General features: G+C 46.4%; 1 protein-coding gene across 2 annotated transcripts in view; it reads left to right on the top strand.

Moving 5' to 3' along the window:
• ELL (elongation factor for RNA polymerase II) overlaps window positions 1–12,434 on the top strand; it is a 49,547-nt gene that overhangs the window by 10,380 nt on the left and 26,733 nt on the right. The window lies entirely within an intron of this gene.

Here is a 12,434-nt window from a genome sequence, read left to right as displayed (position 1 = left end):
TTGTTGCTGACCAGCCTGGCAGTGCAAATACAGAGGTAGCTGAAACAGTGCAGGTTCTGTGCTTCTTGCTGAAGTGAAGGCAGCACCTAATTTAACTTCTTCAGGCAACTGCCTTCGCTCTTCTCCTGGAGAAAGCATCCCTGGAAGCTGGAGGAGGCTGTTAGCAGAGGGTATGTAACACAAGGTTCTGTCGTGGCAGGAAATCTAGAGAGGTTCTCTTGCTCAGTGTGCTCAGCTGGATTTTTCTTGGGCAGCTTCCCTCAGTGATAGGAAAAAACCTGGAATATTTGAGTGCTTTGTTGCTTTGTCCCCTGTGGAGATGGCAGGAATTTGGGTGACACCCCTGCTGAATTCCGAATGTCTGTCAGGTTGTGTTCCCTCTGTCCTGGCTGGTGTTGGAGCACCTCTGTTTGCCTGGAGGCCAAAAGAATCTGTGTCTGAGCATCTTGATTTGACTTTTGGGGTTGCTCTGGCTCGTGGGGTGCTGCTGGTGGGGTTTCTCTGGGATTCCTTCAGGATCCAGCCTCTGACTCTGCTGTATCTCAGCCTCCACCAGCAGCACTGTGAGGAGCGTCTGAAGATCATCTCCAGCAGAACTTTCTCAGACTAGTAATTACTGTTCCCTCCGAGTGTCAATAGGATATAGCTGGGCACAGGGAGCACAGAACTGGCCCAGGCTTGTTTTCCTGAGCTCAGCAGTGTGAGGCGAGATCTGCTCCGGGATGGTTGGACGGGTTCGTCAATCTGATCTCTCAATTGTCTTTCTATATTTTCGTCTTGCAAGAAAAGGAGTAAAGCCCTGTGGAAGATAAGAATCGTTCTGATGTTTCAGCAGCTCATTTAAGCCACCTTATGAGCACATAGGCAAGTGAATCAGCCCTGGTGTCTTAATATGTCCTAAAATAAATGAGACTTTTGTAAGCAAGTTCGGTGGGTTTGAACTGCTGTATTTTCATTAAAAGATTGCAGTGGAGAACACGCTCTTTAAAATTCAGCCTCGGGGTTGTGTTGTTCATTAACTGATAGTCACTCCTGTTTACCTTGTGTGATAAGTCCCACGTTAAGAATGGCCAGCAGTGCTGATGCCGTCACAGTTGCCCTTCAGAGAGAATTGCTCTTTTTTTTTTTTATGGCTCGCTTTCCTGACAGGTGGGAGTTTTTTTGGAGCTCGGATAAACGCAAACAGCCACGGCGTACCTCTCCTAATCATGGAAAACCACTTGTTTGGTTTGTTGTTTTTTGGTTTTTTTTTTGTCCCCCTGTTCTTAGCAGCTTGGTAACGCTGTTGTCGGTCCAAAGGTCATTTAAAAATCTGACATGTCAGCCCAGCAACATAGTGCTCCTTAATGAGGCTTAAAAGCAGCGTGGAGCTGCCTGGTGGAAGTAAATTTGGAGCTGCAGAACAGAGGGAGACATGTGAACAGCTTACAGGGATGGGATCACCTGGCTTTCCTCTCAGCAGCCCTCCCTCCCCGCATCTCTCCTGGTACTCGCAGTTCTCTTGCATAAAGGGGTTTAATTTTTCCTCTTGTTATTCAAATGAGCCCAGGTGTGTGACAGCACATTTGTGTTCTCAGAAGAAGAGCAACGAAAATACCTCCTGAAATCCAGGCACGATGTTTTTAAAACGATTCTCTCCCGTGTTTGAGGTTTTCTCTCCTCCTCATCCTGGCCTCCTGCTGCCCCTTTGAGGAGGTGCTGGGCCACTCTGACTTCATCCCCAGCTGGCTGGAGCCCTGCTGTCCCTGCTGCTCCCCGGGATGTCACTGAGGCCAAGCTTGTACCTCCCTGTGACGCTCCCTCAGCCCTTTGAATGTCTGAAGGCTTTTCCTCTAATCCTGTTCCCCAGCACTACTGGAATTTCAGCACCTTCAGCCTCGCCTCAGTCTTTTCAGCTCTTTGACTGTTCTCCAGTGAAAACTAGGTCAGAAACAACCGTCAGCTTCTGATATTTCACCGTTCCTGTTTTATAAGTTGTAACCCAGTGTTGCTGTGTTTAATCTCTCGCTTTAATTTTCACGTATTAAGTGTCTCAGCTTGCTGTGTGAGCAGCCTGACACAGTAAAACTGCTCCCAATAACATCTTGGCTGGAACAGCCATGTTACCTTGATTGGGGCTGAAAAGGTGAATTACCTTTTTTTGTTACACACAATGCTGCAGATGCCAAACTGACAGATTTTTCCACCAGCTCTCTCTTAAGTGTACATTTGCTGGCAATTTTGGAGCTGTACTTAGCCAGCTTCTCTTTGTGCCTGTGTGGCTTTTTAACCTGATGGGTGAAAGAAAACAGCTTAAAAACAATAATAATTATTGGAAACCCTCAGGTTGCCCAAGAACACAGCAATGCAGGTATATTGGAAGGCATTTAAGAGATTTATTTTTAGCTGAGTTGTAGCTGACTGGACCCATTCAGCTTTTTTACAAAACTATTCTTGGAATGGTGCTTGAGCTGAGGTGCCTCAGTGTTCAGTGCAATCCACCTGGTGTAATTCAAGAGTATCGCTCTCCCTTTCTCTGAGGCAGACTTGGAGCCAGCCAGTGCTGGAATCCTTGGGCATTCCAGCATCAGTGGGATTTAAATGAATCCTTACTTTTCAGCCTAACTTAAAGGTTGTGGTTTGAAAATTATGCCTGAGCTGTTGTCTCTGAAAAGTTTTTTCCAAGTTGTTTATGAAGCTCTTTTTAATTTTCTTCCTTCGTGTGTCTCCTGCTGCTCTGTGGTTGTTTTCAGGAATCCCCATCCAGGCACAGGGTGGGATTGTTGGGGTGTCTGTGCAGGGCCAGGAGCTGCACTTTGATATTCCTTGTTGGGAATCCCTTCCAGCTCAGGGAGTTCAGTGATTCCCTGGTTTTCCTAGGATTTGAGGATCCCTGGTTTGCAGGTACCAGATTGATGCAGCTCTTTCCATCTGGGAAACATGGCCTGTGTTGGACAGGTGGGTGTGCAGTTTGTTCCAGGACTGAAATGTTTTATTTAAGGAACAGATCCCAGCCCTCAATGTGGCTCTGGAGTCTCTTCCCATCACTTGTGTGGCCCTCAGCCTGGCATGGAGGAGCTTGGGTGCCTCAGTCAGTTCTGGGAGCTTTATTTATCCCTGGTGGGGATGAGGGGGAGTTGAGATGTGCTATCGTGACACACTTCTGTCTTAATTTGGGAAGCATTTTCTCCTGGCACTTGGGCGTTTTGTGCAGTGCAGAAAGCAAAATACTGGTAGTAGCTACATTTGATACAGCTGGGCCTGGAAAGGCTTTTAATTATTTTACCCTCTGAGCCCCAAAACTGCATTGCTGCATTGCTTCAGAAAGGCTCAAATCAGGGAAAATCTCCAGGAGGGACAGCAGCGAGCCAAGTGATTTGTGTGATGGAAATTTGTTTTTCTTGTAATTTCCACAAGGTTTCTGGGGCTGTTGCAGAGGTGGCCACATCTCCAGCACCCTGAAATCAGCAAACTTCCCTCTGCTGCCAGAGACAGCACAGAAGGCTTCATTCATTCAAGGTGTCGTGTTCAACAGGAATGACTCTTAAAACATTAATCTGAAAGCATCTAACCCCCCTGAATTCTTGGCTCATAACAAGTGAATCCTCCAGGGAACACCAGCACTGCTGTCACCTTTAGCAGAGTTGGGGATTTTGGATGATTCAGTTTCCTTTGCCAGTTTTGTTGCTGTGGTGTTGTTGTTTTCCCCTCTGTCCTTTCCCAGTTTAACAGGATCGTCTGATAACTCCAATAAAACACTGCAAAAACAAGCAGTGTTGCATGCAAGAGATGATTGCCCAGGGAATTTTGGGCATGGATGTCTTAATGGGATTCTTGCCAAACTGAGGTCTCTGAATTGCCTTGCAATGTGCAGATGCTGCAGATGCTGCTGGACTTCTCTTAGAGGAATATTTAATATCACATTTAACATCAAATTTAACATCACACATAATATCATATTTAATATGATATTCTATATACTATTTAGTATCATATGTAGTATCATTTAATATCATATTTATATAATATTTAATATCATATTTAATATTATTACTATTTCCAGTATAGGGAGGCAGAACAGGAAGCTTCCTTCTGCAATAATGTTTTTTGTTGAAAACAGTGCTTCAAAGCAAATCCACGTGTTTGAAAAACAAGTCTAAGGGTTTGCTTTCCTTTGCCTGCACTTTAGAAATACCAATATTTACCTTCCTTTTTCCTACCCTGTCTTTAATTTACTGTAACTGTAAAAGCCAGGCAGTGCAGACTTGAGCCATGTGAGCAGACTTGAATTCAAAATTAATTTTACTTCAGCCACTTCTTTCCTGTGTAAACAACCTACTCTAGATTTGCTACTTTTAATAAGGGATGAGCATTGGGATTTGTTCATTTAACTCTGTCTCAAATTAGTTGCAAGTCATAAAACAATAGGACTTATTTCTAGGTTTGGACTTGATTATTTTTATTTCTTTTTCCTGCAATTTGAATTTGCCAGCACAGCATTATCTTTGGAGGAGGGCTTTGGGAAATGTTGTTGCAACTTGTTTTATGCTTTCCCACTTTTACCTTTTATTGCTTTTAGTTGGAGTTAGAGGAGAGAAATCCCTTCAGGAAAAAGGGTGATAAAAAGAAGAGTTAGTGCAGAATTCTGCTGATTTCTGGTGTGCTTGTGGAAAAGGGAAAGGGATCCTTGAACCTCTGCCTCGAGGAGAACAGGACAAGGCTGAAATAAAGGTAAAGGTGTTTGAATGGACAGTTCTGACTCGAGAATGCAGCACTGAGCAATTAAATTAAAATAGCTTTGAGGGTGTCTGGTTCTCAGTGTCAGGGAGGGTCTGGAACACCCTTCTGGAGGGAGCAGCGGATGCAGAAAATCCACTCACACAAAATGAGACTTCCTTTGCAGGGAGATGCAGCAATTGTATCAAAACTGGGAGGATTTTTACTTGCAGGAAGGAAACTCCTGGGTTATTACACTCCAAAACGGGCACCGTGTTCTGTGACTTGCTAATTCTTTCATTATTGCCACTTTTAATTGATTCTGCCTGCTTTGATCAGTTCCAAGCACTGGGAGCTGCACAGGGGTGCAAAGGAGCTTTTTTCCTCCCAAACCCTTTCCTCCCTGAGCCCTTGGAAGCCGTGGGAGTTGGCTCCTGCTCCTCTGACAAAGCCTCCCTGAGCAGCCCCATCTTGTTAACAGTGGGATTGGTGGGAGTTTGTCATGATTAAACTGCAGATAATCATCATTACAGCCCTTGTGGCAGCCTGCTGATGAGACTTTATGATTATTGCTCTCCTTAATGAGCAGGTCTGCCTTAGCTCAGCGCAGAGGCAAAGAGGGAAAACACCAAGTTAAAAAAAGGAGAGCTGTCCCGTTGGGAAACGTGCCCAGAGTGTCCCAAGCTGGATTCCCACAGGAGGCCACTCCTGCCCCTGCTCCTGAGATCTGCAGCCTGCTCAGTTAATTGGGAGCCACAAATCCTCCTTGATATTTTCCTTTTTCCTGCCACCCAGCTTCCCCCTGGCCTCAGAGCGCTCTGCTTTTGGGGTGGGCTGGAAGCCCCTCTCGTTTTTGGGGTGGGTTTGAAGCCCTCTCGTTTTTGGGGTGGGTTGGAAGCCCTCTCGTTTTTGGGGCTGCATTTGGAGTTCTCTCTGCTTTTGGGGTGGGTTTGAAGCCCTCTCGTTTTCGGGGCTGCATTTGGAGTCCCCTCTGGTTTTGGGGTGGTTTTCCCGTTTTCCACCTTCAGCCAGAAGCCCCCAGATCCCATCCAGCAGTGAGGTTGGGTGTCCAGGAAGCAGCAATGGACCCAGTGCCTGCCTGGCCATCCCCAAGGGAGCTGTGTCTGGAATGAAAATGTTGTAGCTCTTGTAATGAACCTGTATTTTCTTGTCCTCTTGCAGTGTGTCTCCCCACGCCCTGGCAGGTGAGCCTGTCCCTGCAGACAGGTGCATTTAACTCTTCAGTGTCCTCTGCATAAACAAGCTGGAATTTCCTTTGGAGACAGCATTTCCTCCTTGCAGCCTTTTCTCTCTCTGTGTTTGCATTTATTGCAGAGCAAATCCCTCTCCATGTCTGTGCTCATGAAAGAGTTCCTCAGTTCTGCAGTGCCATGGAAATTTGGGATTGCAGGAGGGCATTTGGGAATGGAAATTTGGGATTGCAGGAAGGCATTTGGGAATGGAAATTTGGGATTGCAGGAAGGCATTTGGGAATGGAAATTTGGGATTGCAGGAGGGCATTTGGTGGTTCCTGCTCTGGGGAAGGCTCAGCCCAGGGATGGGGCTGCTCTGTTTGCCAGAGCCAGGCTCTGCTCCAGCCAAACAAAGTCTCCTGCTCCGCAGTGGGCTGAGCAAACTCGATACCAATTCACAATACTTTAATTATTTCTCCAAGGATTTGAGCCTCCTTTTCATTTTCTTCCTGAAAGGCATTGCCTAAATTGCCTCTGTGCCCAGCTTTCCTTCCTGGTGGAAAGCACCTGCACCTTGTGTTGGCCAAACATCCTGCCTTGGTGCTCAGGAGCAGTGTGGGTGTCCCAGGGCTTTTTGGGGTGTGTGGGGAGCTGCAGCTCCTTTCCCAGTCCACCTTTCCCGAGCTGGCTGAGGATGACCAGGGGATCAGACTGTGTCAGAGCTGTCTGTTCTTTGGGAGTTTAAAGCTTTTTTTTTGGGAAACACAGAAAAATCATCACTTAATGATGTGCTAGGAAGCAGAAGATGGCTTTGAAGTGCTGGAAAGTTTTACTTGGAGTTACCAAATTGAAACAAAAAAGTTTTGCTGGGCTTGAGCAACTTAGGATAGCGACAGCGTCCCTGCCCGTGGCTGGGGGTGGATCTGGATGGGATTTAAGGTCCCTGCCAACCCAAACCATTCTGTTATTCTGTGAAAAAACAGTGGGAATCTGGCAAAAATCACCATGTGCTGCAGCCTATCACTGAGGCTGGAGAGCCCCCACCTCCATCCCTTGTCCTGAGATTTTGGGGTGGGTATTTGGGGAGCCATGGGTTCATGTGTCCCAATTCCATCTCCTTCCCCCTAATTCCATCTCATTCCTGCCAGAATGAGCTCTGGCCCTTGCAGAGCTGCAGGCCTGGGCTGCCTCAGCCCTGCCCAGCTCAGTTCGTTTGGAGTCCCAGCTGAATGCTGCAGCAGGGAGCCAACAAACACCCTGCATTTTGTTCAGGAGCAGCTTTTTAACCTGGATTAGCCGAGATCAGAAGCTCCAGGCATGCGAGAGGGAACAGGCTGCACGGCTGGCTCAGCTCTCGTGCCTGTGGGGTGACATCTTGATGACAGTGGAGTTTAATTGCTCTCTGCTTTGCTGATACAGCCCATTGTCCATTTAGGGCCTGGCTTTCTGCTGTACAGGGCAGGACAAAGCGTTTCCATTAGGCTACAGTTTGGGTTTTAACTTAATCATGTGTCTTACTCTCTAAACTTTGCACAAAGGTGGAGTTTTCCTGCATTTCATGTGGGATGGTAGCTGAGATGCTCAGTGTGTGGTGGTGTCAAAGCCTGCTCCTGATGCTTCCTGGTAACATTGGTAATTTTGTTAGAATGGTGAAATTCTGTAACTCTGAGGAGCTGGGAATGGTGAAATTCTGTAACTCTGGAGCTGGGAATGGTGAAATTCTGTAACTCTGAGGATCTGGGAGTGGTGAGACTCTGTAACTTTCGAGCTGGGACTGGTAAATGAAATTCTGTAACTTTGGAGGTGGGAATGAATGAAATTCTATAAGGACCTGGGAATGGTAAAATTCTTTAACATAACCATAAATTTCAGCAGATCAAGTTGAGGGTTTTTTTGAGCTGACACTTTAAACTCCTTTATTTTCAATCTCAAATTTTAACCCTGGAAAATTAAACTACTGAGGAAGCAACATTTGTGCTGTACAGCCCACTTTAAACGATGCAATTATAACCAAAGAAGCCAGTGTGCCTTTTGCAGTTTAGCAATTAAAAACTTTCAAACATGCAGCACAGCGTTTTGGCTGACATAAAAGCTTTTGAGCATTTTATTGCTGCTTGTACTTCTGGGCAGGATTTGTAGGTGCTTTAATATTATGGTGATAATGTGTCCATTAATGCCTATTAGGCAAATGATAAATAATAAATACAAACTACAGTTTAGAGTAATTGGTGAGAGTCCAGCCCTTAAACCTTCATCAAAAGCACCTTTTTTAATAATTATTTGTGTTAAAAGCTCGAGTGTTCACTTCTGCCCAAAATAAATTCTTTTAGATGTTGGGGAGAGGAAAATGAGGGGGGTCTGTGGGAGCACTGGATCATGGGGGTGATAAATGGGATTATCGAAATAAATTCTTTTAAATGCTGGGGAGAGCGCTGGATCATGGGGGATTATCTCGGAGGGGAGGAGTGAGCAGAGGTGCCCATGGGGTAATTTGGGGGTTGCCCTGCCTGGGGTGTGCAGGATCCCATCAGCATCCCTGCAAGGACGTGGGTGAGCCCCAGATCCTCCAGCAGCATCCCCAAGCTCACCTGGCTCCTCTCCTGAGTGGGAAGCCTCAAACACTGCTGCATTCACATGGAATTTCCAGGGCTCTCTACATGAGAATGTTGGATTTGAATAGCAAAACTGTAATTTTGGACTCGCAGCCGGCTCCGTCCCATCTGTGCTCAACTTCAAACGGGATCCTTGAGAGGCCCCAAATTGCAGATGGAAATTGTGTTGCAGGGGAGGCTGTGCTTTAATTCCACGAGTAATAGATGGGACATGAAAAAGGGAATATTCAGGAGGCTTTTCTGGCTGCTGAGTTTCTGGGAGGAGGTGAATACCAGCCTTGGGACAGTGGGAGCAGCCTCAGTGCTCTCTCCTGGGCCAGCCTGGGCTAATTGGCTGCCAGCAGAGCTGCCACAGCCTCCCTGGGAGCTGGGGGCTCTTCCAGGGGCTCCTTTCCCCTGGGATTTGGGTTTCTTGCTGTTAATGAACTCAGGGACTCTCAGCTGTCCCCTGGGCCGGGGTGGATCTGCTCTGCCTTTGGGCTCTGCTTTGCTTTGCTCTTGGGGGCAAAACAGAAATATAAAAACAGAAATATAAATGGAAAGTGCAGTCTGGGTGGTGTGCAGGAACTGAGGATCCTCCTGGATTTGGGGTGTTTTTACCCCACCTTTAGCCCAGCTGTGCTGGGAGGCAGCCCTGCCTATATTTAGACCTTGCTGTGTGGGCTAAAGGAACATAAACCAGTCATAACCAAAGAATTAAAGAGGAACCTGGAGTCTGGGCCATCACAGAGTCTGAAATTTGTGCTTTTGAAGCAATTTCTTGTTGTTCCCATTTTTGTAAGTGCTTGCTGAGGTGCAGCAGCTTTACCTGGGCACTGGTTTTACCTGGAATTGCTCATGATGGTTGGAAACATCCCAATAATGCCAGCCCCGCTCAGCAGGATTTTATAGTTTCTCTCTATATTTATTGGAATTCTTGCTGCTAATTTTAACTGTTTGTAAGAAGCTTTAAATTCTGAAAATGATGCCCTTGTTCCAGCACAAATAAGGGTAAATTTTCAGTTGCACTCTGAGCACTGGTGGCTCTGAACTTCCAACAAAACACACAAACACATCAATACTGAGTTTAGGCAAACATTTTCCATAGGACACAGCCTGCAGTATAAATTCCAGTAAATACACGACAGAACTTCCCAAAATGATGTCTTCTTTAATTATCTGTATTTCCCTGAAGGAACAGAGAGGCTTCCAGCTGGCTCCTTGAGCTGAGTGTTTCCAGTGTCCTTTCTGATGCTGGGTAGGAACTTCCCATCCAGCTTTTCCTCTAAAGGTATTGAAAACCTTCTGCCAGCTTCAGTCAGCCCTGATAAAATCATTCATTTTACATTCAATTCTTCCATATTTTATTGATGCTCTCTTATTTTTCCTCAGCTTCCACACCTGGAGTATTTAAGTGTGAGCAGTGTTTGTGCGTTGCCACCACCTCTGTGAGCTCTTAGAGTCTCTGTTTGGGGTTTCTTGCTCCCCTCTAGCCTGGGGAAACTAAAGGATGAGCAGAATGCTGTGATAATAAAAGCCAAAGATCCTGTGGGAGCTTTGGGATGAGTTTTGGGGTTTTTCTGGTTTAATCTCATGACTTTTGAAATAATCTTATGGCATGTGGAGGGCTGACAAAAGCCACTTGGGTCTGTGGGGTTTTTATTCATGTTGGCATCCCAGAGCAGAGCTTCAAGGGTTTTATTTCTCCCTCATTCCCAGGGAGTGCAGCAGGAGCTGTGGAAAGCAGAGAATGAGCATGGACGTGAGGCAGTTCTCTTTCCTGATGGGAAATCAATGACATTTTATGGGGTAGATGCTGGCCAGGCCATTTCTGAGGGTCTGTTTGCACTCAGGTGCAGAGGCTGGAGTGGTCATTCCAGTCTGGGTGGATCTCAGAGCTGCAGCTGTGGCTTGGATGTTCCTGTGGGAGTTGTTCCTGCAGAGCTCTGGGGCTGCAGCAGGGGCCCTGCAGCTCCTTTGCCTTCCAGAGCAAGTTTGACACAGCTCCTTGTGGCACCTGGCAGCCTCTGGAGCTTTGGGAATGCTCTGCCAACCTTCCAGCTGCTCAGGGGGCGTTCAGCTGGGACAGTGGCGGGGCAGGGATGGAATTCCTGCAGCTGAGGTGAGCTTAAAGGGGCTTTGTTGCCTCTGGGAGCTGCAGGTTCTTGTGTGGGGTTCCCCACAGATCCCAGGAATTGTGTTTTCTGGTCCCACAGATCCTAGGAATTGTGCTCCTTCATGCTTGTTCCCTAGTCCCAGAGATCCCAGGAAGATCTCAGGAATTGTATTCCTTCCATCCCGCCTCATGGATGAGCTGCAGGGATGAGTATCTGGTACCTGGCAGCAGCACAAAACCTGCTGCAGAGTACCCAGATTGTGCTTTTCTTCCTTAGATTTTTATCTTTCACCAGCTGTTTTTAAACCCAGAGAGTGTCTTGGAATTCATTGGAAGGGGATGAGGTTGTGCCCCTTTGCTTGGACAAATCTGCCTGGTTTTCCTCTTGTTTGAGCACAAAGCTGAGGTTTCATCAGCACCCTTGATTTGCCAAGGATTTGCTGCATGCAGGGCTGAGTTGGTGCCTTGGTTTAGTTGGAAAGGCCAAGTTCCCCTCAGGAGGGATGGAATGGCATTCGTAGGAACTGACACAGGAAATGCAGTCATGGCATCACTGAGGAACAGGAATTGGGTGACTCTGAGGTGACTCCTCACAGAATGACACAGGGGTTTTGGAAAGGGCAGCAGGAACTCGATGATCAGGGCTGTTCATCCAAATGGAGATAAAAATGGAAATGTGGTTTTAGTTTGGTTTCACGTCATTCATCTGTTCTTTTTGTTCTGAATGAAGGTGTCCATGCAGGGAGTTAATTTCACCTAATAAAGGTACTCAGAGTCACATCCTTAATCAGTTCAGGGTGTGCAGTGTGCTCTCCTCTTCCATGAGCCCCCTGAAGGAGCTGGAACTGGGGAATTGGACATCAGGGAGGGTCAGGATGGTGCTGCTGAGATCCCAAAATCCTTCCCTGCCTCCAAAGGGAACTGGAGTTTGCAGTGTCCATCCAGATCCATCTGTGATCCCCTCTGGAGCCTGCCTGGGAACTCCAACACTGATTTTTTCCTCCACAGGGATCCCAAACAGGCACAGGCAGAAATGCTGAATTTTGGGAATACATCTCAGCTCTGCCATTGAATTGCATAAAGCTGATGTTACCCATTCACTTCAGAGCAGTTTATTTGTAGGTTGTGGGATTTAGAAGTTCTGTAATTAAACCATGTCTGATTTGTGCATCAGGACTTCTGCTCCTGCCTCCTTATTCCACTTCCATCCTCCTTACCCCCTTTTTATTCCCTTTAAACAACTTTCCAGAAGAGAGAACTTCCCAAATCTGTAATTTGCTGTACAAGAACCACATGGCTTGGTTTGATTTTTATTTTTTTTTTCTTAAATCCAGATTTTTATCATGTTTCAAATGCTTGTTTGCTCAAGTATGTTGCTGTGAATTTCTGGACACGGGGAACAAAAAGCTGGCCAGGCTGTCCATGAACAGTGTGCTGTGGAATGCAGTGTCGTGGCACTCGAGGAATCCAGTGATCTTTGTACCAAGATGTTATTTATTGGTGCTTTTCTAAAGGTTGTTCTGGGTCTATAAAATTCTTTATCCAGCACGCAGGGAGTGCTGTCAGCTCCGAGCGTGTTCCTGCTTTCCTCAGCATCATAAATGTCCTGTAATGATCCTGGGTGTGATGCAGAGCTGGGCAATCCCATTGGATGGGCTCTGTCTTGGGTTCCTTTATCCATCCAACTTTTGTTAGCTTTATCTGGCCTAAAAGGGTTTTTATTTTGTTGGTGAATTTATCCATTTTTTGTGGATGTCGTGCCTGAGATTCTTCCCTGCTGTGCTGGAAAAGTTTTATGAGGGATGGTTAACTTCATGAATTTCAAGCTGTTTAACTCTC

Source organism: Melospiza melodia, chromosome 7 (genome assembly GCF_035770615.1).
Source record: "Melospiza melodia melodia isolate bMelMel2 chromosome 7, bMelMel2.pri, whole genome shotgun sequence".
Lineage (NCBI taxonomy): Eukaryota > Metazoa > Chordata > Aves > Passeriformes > Passerellidae > Melospiza > Melospiza melodia.
This window is presented reverse-complemented; position numbering and strand designations above follow the sequence as displayed.